Genomic DNA, 9,207 nt, shown 5'->3' with positions numbered 1-9,207 from the left:
CCTAAATGCGGTGCTTAAAAGTGCCGTTAAAACACCAAAAAATCAAATCTAATCATACAGAATATACTGACATTAACAAGTTTGTCCTGAAAATGTATCAAGACAATTTCCCGTTTGCTGGTGAAACAAAGAAACCACTTGTTTCTATATAAATGCAAAATAAAACAAGATTAATTGATAATCTGGTTGTCTGCATATTTATATTGTAAAATAAGAGCTGCTCTACACAGTAAGAAGCCTTCTTGAATCTGTTCACTATGCTCACTAGACAAAAAGCTTCAAATTGTGACCTGTAGCTGATATTTAACCATATCAATATGCAGACAACCTTAGAATCGTTACATTTACTGTTTAACCATAGAATAGATGTCGAATCTGTTAATTTACTAATATTGTCCCATTGCCAATCTTGACATATGGACAGTGTCTGGATTTGCATGGTTGGTGATGCTTGTATTTAAGAAGATTAACCCTGTCAACCTATGGGACCTCTCGTTTTAAGTTCAAGCGATCTCATTTTTATGCCCCACCTACGATAGTAGAGGGGCATTATGTTTTCTGGTCTGTGCCTCCGTTCGTCCATCCGGTTAAAGTTTTTGGTCGAGGTAGTTTTTGATGAAGCTGAAGTCCAATCAACTTGAAACTTAATACACATGTTCCCCATGATATGATCTTTCTAATTTTAATGCCAAATTATAGTTTTGACCCCAATTTCATGGTCCACTGAACATAGAAAATGATAGTGGGAGTGGGGCATCCGTGTACTATGGACACATTCTTGTTTTAAATTCATTTTGCATATTCAAAATGGAGATACAAATATCTGCGTTTCATTCTAGCAGACATGGAAAGTCCAAGTGCCCATGCTTCGTATAAAAGATTCATATTTGAGAACCTGGATTTCAAAGGGAAGGTAAAATTTGGGGCAAAATTGAATATATGATAAATTTTCTCTAATTTTCAGAATCAAATGTTTAATCTAAGATCTTTAATAAAACATTAACATTTTGGTATCAGATATACCCTTTTAATGAGTTATACAGCCGTTAGATTTACATTTGGTGCATGTAATGATTGTAAGGTGTACTTGTTTAACTGGCATGTATCATATCTGACATTGACCTCATTTCTATTGTTTGTCAGTTTTCATGATTTAGATCCGTTTGTCAGATTCTGTAATGTCTTGTAGGGTATATCTGATTTTGACCACATTGATAATATTTAGTTTATGTGATACTATGTTAACATTTTATCTTAATGACTTTCAACATCAAATCAATCATGATTGGTAAAGCAGGAAACGTTTCAGTCTGTGTACTCTTGTACCTTAATGTAAATTTTTTGTGATTATGCAGGTTTTTTCCCCAGATACTATAAGCAATAGGTCAAATATATTTATGCACAAATTTGTGGTTCCAATGGCCATAATGGCATCAAAACCAGTTATAATTGATAATCATACCACATAAACATCAGTGTACATGTAATTTGGTACATTAGCATCGGTCAAGAATCAGATCCATCAACCATAGACTGGTTGTAAGGTGAACATGTCTGTCTGATCAGGAAGGGGCACTATAGCTATCAAATTCATGTTCACCGATTTGACTCAAATTTTCATATTCTACTTAAAACATACTAAAACGTATACAAAAAAAAGTCTAAAATAAACGGTTATTTAACCCGTTGTAAGCATAAATATAGATATAAATAGATAGATAACGAACTCTGGCAATTGGATTTTTCTAGGTCTGTTTGATTTCACATCAATATGTTAAAAATCGTCGAATTATTTACTTGCAAGTGAATAATTCTTTAGCAATGTTTCTTTTTCTATTTTGACAAAACTGAACCACGCTGGTTGCTAAAAGCGAATTTTTACTTCGCTATTAACTTTCATGAATGGTTGAAAAAAAATATCATGTTTAATTTTTTCTTGATCTTGTTGCTAGTTCCAATTTAACCTCTTTATATTTATAATTGTTTATTTGTCAGTTTTTATGATTGGGTCTGTTTGTCAGATTCTATAAGCTTTAAAAAGTCAACTATACTTGGTGTATATGATATTTTAAGGAGTATAAATCTGTCTGGCATGTTTGCCATTTAGTCAACTGTTTGAAAATACTAATTTTAATGTGTATATGTTTGTCTGGAATAGTATATTTGACCTTGAAATCCTTTTGATGAACCTATCATAATGTAATTATTTTTTATTTTTATACGTAAGTGGGCGATATTTTGGATTTTTCAAAATTGATATGGATTTAGATTTCGTTCAGTGTACTATATCCATATGAATAAAAGAAAATATATATGTGAAGTATTAAACTTTCAGAGATACAATCAATTACAAGGTTATGAACTATATCTAAAATTGTATAGAATGTACATAAAAAGCAGATAAACATTTATGTCAGACACTATAAATATTAATTTATCGAAATTCCATTTTACAGATTATTTCTTTAAAAAAAAGATATATAATGCTGTAAAAGTTTCTGTGTAATGACATGAAAATAGGGGGTCATTGAATTTTGATCTTTTTTTAATAAATCAGCAAAATGACAAAATCAGTGAGAAAAACAAGGTCACCGTCTGAAATATTGCAATCTTTCATGGTTTTTTCCCGACATCGCTGAAACTTGAATGATGAAAATAACAAAAACGAAAACTACGGAAGCCCATTTAGGACCTCCCAAAAATGTAATATGAAGACCTTAGTGATTCTATATTATTTCAAAACACGGAAATGATCACATAAATTAAATAAAATTTCATGATATCTGAAATACGCCCAATTGCGTATACTTTCCTTTTGCAATGAGACTGTAACATGAAACTCCATCGTAAAGTTATTGAGATAGTTCAAACCCTTTTTCAAATTTGTTTTACATGACACAATCTTTCCAACGTCATCATATATAAACTTGATAACTTGAACTTTTCACAAAAAGATCTCCGTTTATTGTAATGTAACTTATGTACCGTACATACGTTAGATTATAGGAAGTTACGTAATCATACCTGAAGCTCCTTTAACAGTTAAGAGCCCAACCTTGTAAGATTTATGCGTTAAATTAAGGTCCAGTATGATTATTACACAATAGTTAATAAACAACCCTGGTAATAAGTTATTGATATGGGTACAAATATAAACAGGCGAATGAGAATACTCCTAGAAACCTCTTGACTCTTGTTTACCCGGATAGAAATTCCACGACAGCCGATTGTTTACAAATATAAATATTACAACTACTTATTAGCGTACACAGGATCGTACAACACGTAGGCTTTTATTCAAGAATGATACTAGTTTTTAAAAACTTATCGTGTATCAGAGCATTTACCGTTAAAAATTTACAAACGCTTTGTTAGGAAAGTGCCTTATTAAAAGAGTCATAGATGAAAGGAACCATTCAATAAAATAAATCTATCATATATAAGTTTTATGAATGAATATCGATCAATGAACCCGTGTGACGATAGGGCGTACTATCGTACTACCTGCACCTTGCTGATTTCAATTTCATAATATTTAATATATGTTAATGCATTCTGAAAAATCTTAAGAAAATTTGAAATATCACGTATATTGATCATCTAGTTTTGTAAAAATAAATCGTATACACCCATCATGAAACGTATTTAATCAACAAATGTTATAACAGCTTCATATTTAAAAAAAAGTGTACGATTTACAATGAAAGACAAAACGAAAAACAAATATCTCCACCTGTGTTTCTTGCATGTAGTAATGTTTTATCTATAATTGTTTACATTGTCTCTCTCTATTTTACTGATCGCCTAGCTTACTGACTATATTCAGAAATACCCGGTAGAAATAGAATTGAGAATGGGGAATGCTTCAAAGAGGCAACAACCCGAACAAAGAGCATTGACTAGTATTTTTTAATGTAATATCATACATGGACAAATTGGTTTTTTTTCAAATCAATGCAGTTTTTTTCTCAGGAAAAAAAAATACTTCATTTCAAGAAATTTAGCAATAAACAACTAATTATCTAAAAAGGAGAACGTTTGCTCCTTTTCGAAAGCAAATTGTGGATCTAGTCTAAGATAAAACCAAATGTTAAGAGCAGAATTTTACTACAAAAGAGGAAAGATGAAGTGTGACAGTTTCATTATTGCAATCATGGGCCACATACATGTACTTAGGAAAAAAAACCAGCGGTTTACAAATTTTTAACCTTAAACAAACAACGTCTTACAACGATGAAACAATATCCCATATTATACAGCAGTGATGTACATGGCTAGTATTAAACATTTGTCACAATTCTATACAAAACTCTGATTTTTACTTTTGGGAATTTTTTGTTCGATTAAAAGGATATTTGAAGAAACAGGTGAAACACACTATGATCAGATAGAATATAGAGATGACAGGACTTATTGCAACCCTTACATTTGTATAACACGTTTGCTCATCGGCAGACAGCGGCAGTAGCAGTCCCAGAGTAGTATAAAAATCAAAAGCGGTAAATTAACATTTTAGTATTATTTTTCTTCTTCTCCATTTATACATTTAAAAGAGTTTTGTGAACCTAATGATTTTATTCATTTGAGATACTAAATACTCTATATTTACCAGTATTTCGTTCAAATTTTGAGTTTTGTGAAATTGTCGCAAATGAACTAAGACTTTGCTAGCAATTGAAATAATTACACGTAAATGTAATGCGTTCTTAATATTGTATCCCATGTTCTATTTCATCGTACATTACTATAATTTACATCTGAACATTACTATACTTTTACATTTGAACATTCTTAACATCTAAAACATTTGCTTGTTAATTTTCAAAAGGACTTTTACTCTTCTATAATAGTTATAGCTTTTACGTTCTAAACAAAAAATACAGGAAAGGCATCGAAAAACCATTGCAGCTGTAGCAAGTAATAACGCTGAATGTAACCCTATAGTTATTTATTAGTTGTTTCAGGTACAACTGACTTTAACCGATATTTAGGAGTTCCAGAAAGGAATCAATCATATAACAATACAGACAACAATTTAGATAAAGATTCACTCTCAAACTTACATTCAGTTCTAGTTAAATTTTAAATACCAATATATAACATACATGTATATTATTATCAATTATCATAATTTTGTTTAAAGTCTATGATGTGAAGCATACAACTTTATAGATAAATCTTCGAAAACAATTCACGTTGTGGTGTGGGAATATTAAAGATCATGATTAAACTTTCTTTCAAATTCACACAATTTTAAAATGATTATGCATAAACGCAATTTATCCAATCACAATACAAATACTTTCCGGATGAATTCTCTAACCATAGCGATATTAAAAAACTTGAACGTATTGGAATTAAGTCACTAATATTGTTGTTGCGGTAATATTATTGGGTGTCGACATAAGCAAGCCTTTCAATATGCAAAATACGTAAAAGCTACAGTTCAATAAACGTCTAAAATAGACACTATAAAAGTATGACTATATACAGAAAAATAGATGAATCCCCTCCCAGCACTCAATAATATAACTTGTTTATATCATGGGGTCCATAATCCAAATTAATTTTCATTCATTCTGTATTTTTCGTACCTAGTAGTGTAACTTTTGGAACTCTCTTACAAACTTTTCGGAAACTAATTACCAATGACCATAGAATGGTGAGTCTCAATTTAAAACGTTATGATGGAATCTACATTGATGTGTTGAAAATTAATCCGGGAAATATTGCTCCACATATCAACATTAACATTAATTTTTAATAACTAACGTATTTTTTGTTCGGATTTTCATAATACACCACGAACTTTTTTTATGCTGATCTTCTTTTTAAATTTTTTCATTTATTCCTTTATCCCTTTATGCTTACAACTTTTTGCCTCTCGCTGCACTTTGAGACTAGTCCAACAAGATGTACGAAAGTTATATCAATTTTTCGCTGAACTTGAATCGTTTTTCTCGTCTTTCTTTTTATTATAGTCTTAAATAACAGTGAAACGTATATGTGTGCATTTTTAATGTCATCGCCAGCGCAAATTGATATCAATTAAAATATATAGACAACCTTTATGAAATTGTTTTAAAAAAAGCGGTCTCAAACATAGATATGGACAATAATTGGCATATTCTATATACAAATAAAACATATAAACCATACTTTGAGATGGAGAAATTGTTTGATAAGGACATTGACAACCGACCATGGCTCCCTTGATAATCTTATCACATTATATAATCGATTGAAACTGTTCTTATTAAGTGAAAATAAGATTAATCAAGATACTATTCTACTGGCAATTAAAAATTCATTGAAATTTCCATGAACCTAATTAGTGGTTCTAGGTTTTTATTTAATATTGAATGTCAATACGATTCCATTGGGAATCAAATGAATATATGCAAAAAGTAATGTACTTAGAAAAGGAAAAGTTTGGATTTGTTGGGGCTTGAAACCTACCAATTGCTGAAGACTATATGTTGACCTATAGATGACCCATTCGGTTACTGTTTTATTTATGAAATGAATACCCCACATCTACTCTTATTCATTTTTAGACATCTTTGCTTATGTGAAAAAAATCATCAGTAGAGACCCAGATGCTGATCCAGAATTTTGTAAAAGGGAGAGGGGGCACCAACAAGGCAATGCTAGGAGTTGGACTTTCAAAAAGTATATGCATTAACCATACATATATATATGATGCTTCAATCTAACCCACCCGGCCCTTAATCCGCCTCTGAGACTTATGCTATATATATATATCAGTGGCGGATGCAGGAATTTTCGAAAGGGGGGGTGCTAGCCCAGGGCAAAGGGGGGGTGCAGGGGGGGGGGGGTGCAAACATATGTCCCGATTCAAATGCATTGATCGGCCAAAATAAAGGGGGGGTGCGGACCCCCGGAACCCCCCCTCTGGATCCGCCACTGTATATCACCAGCAATCTCATGTTCTGTGCAACAAGAAAGGTGTGACTTTGAAATGAATGAAAGCAGGCCAAAACTTGTATTCGTAGTAAACCGGTTTTCGTCCAATGCATGCACTATTTGACAATGACCCAGACGAACTTAACGCTAAATTTGTCCTCGTAAACTATGAATTTGATATATTTTTTTTGTTTGGCAAAGTCATTTAATGCACTAGTTATTGATTGATCTGTATTTAAAAACACTTCCTATGTTTGTGTGTTTACATTAAGCAATCTAAGAAAATTGAATATAGAACGTGTTATAGTACAGTTACTGATGCAAATATGCCCAATAACTGAAATGATACATGTCGTCACATTCTAAATCAAAACATTTAAGGAATCATTGAAAATGATTAGTTTAGTGTTGAAGTAATCACTATAACTAAAATCATTTGGGTGCTTAAGTCATCTTTCAATAATAAATAGTAATCATTCTTCAATGACAATTCATAAAGAGATTTGGGTAAAAGTCAATGAGGTGAAACTACCCGACAATGAGCCACCTACAACACCCAGAGATCACTGTGCAAACTATTTTAATCTGTCACCTCATTGGTTTTAGACACTAAACAAGTGTTTTCGATTTTAAGAATATTCATGGAATCAATTTTTCATAATTCTATATATAAGTAATAAGAAGTCATTGATTCTTGACGTTAACTTTGGAGTTCATATATACATAAAATAAAGCTAAAAAAAAATGTATTAACTGTCCAGCTAACAATCGAAACATGCGTCACGGGCACTCCTCATTTTTTTCAAAAGCCGTTTTTATAATTCGAACGTTGAGACATGGAGACTTTTCCCTGACAAACTTTCCCTTATAATGAAATGACATGTTGCATATTTGTTTTAAACCACCCCATTTTTAAAACAAAAATACAATCAAATGGATACAGAAAGAAAAACGATCCGCAAATACACACAGTGAAAACTTGAAAACATGAAAACTTAAAGAAAATTTTGATTTAGCAAGTTTTGTCATTTTGTTCATTGAAACCCCGTAATAATTTCAATAGGAATCAAACTTGAAGTATGCAACTGCAAGTGGAACATCGTAATTCTTATTTGGTCCTCTTCCAATGCAAACTGTCAAACAATTTGCCCTGAACAATTTCTCCCTATATCATATGTAGGAGTAATCAAGTCTATATCCATATGTAATTACTATTGGAAACTCAGAAAATCATTCCAGTATACAAATAGTAATGATAATAATAATGTAGTAAACAAATAAATAATAAAAAAAAAAATTAGTAAGGAGCTTATAGCCTTTGCTAGTAGTGTATGTTTTTTTTTTGGTTAATCTATGTGTTTCGGGGTTTAGTGTGAACTAGTAAAAATTTTTGTTAAGGGATCAGCTTGAAGACCCATTGGTGTCCTTGCGCTGTTTTCTGTTGTTTGGTCGGAGTGTTGTCTCTTTGACAAATTCCCCGTTTCCATTCTCAATTTTATTAATCGTCGTAATGTGCATCTGATGCAGTTATATTGGTACCGTTAATGTTATTTGCAATATGTTGAATTCTTTGTAGATGTAAGACTATAAAATTCTAGCCCTGAATAGGTCTGATTCGAGAAATAAGAAGATTAGTTATGTATTTCATGAGAATTTTACTTGACTTTTACAACATTGAATATATATCTTTCTAAGTGATTTTGAACGACAAAGTTAAAGCATTTTAAGCTTTACATAGACACCAATAAAAAAGAAAACATTTGTAAAGTAATCCCACGATTTATAGGTTTTCTTTTACAATTCGAACTTATTTAAATGACTTATTCTAACAATTTTTAAGGTAAATAGTTTTTGTTGCGTGTATCACTTTATTACCTAATATGCACTAAAAATCAATTCATTACAACTTATCCACTTTATGGAAGATTTGTCAAACTAAGGTTTGGTCTAAACCAAAAAAATGTATGTTGACTCCACACCTTGAGAAACACGTCCTTACAGATATACAGAATAATTTAGCCATCATGCCAAATAACCAAATATCTTTGAATGAAATTAAAATTGTGATAAATATAAATATCATTATACATATACATATATATATATATATATACTAATACATAATTATCATATAGTTGTTGGGGAAAAACAATAAACTAAAACAAAGAAATGGGCAATTTCAATTGATAAAGAATAAATACATGAACATTTGAGAGACTTCTGTTCTCAGTTCTAATGACTCAGTCTGTTTTATAAAGGAACCAGTACCAAGATTAACTA

This window comes from Mytilus galloprovincialis, chromosome 2 (genome assembly GCF_965363235.1).
Source record: "Mytilus galloprovincialis chromosome 2, xbMytGall1.hap1.1, whole genome shotgun sequence".
In the NCBI taxonomy this organism is placed as follows: Eukaryota; Metazoa; Mollusca; class Bivalvia; order Mytilida; family Mytilidae; genus Mytilus; species Mytilus galloprovincialis.
This window is presented reverse-complemented; position numbering follows the sequence as displayed.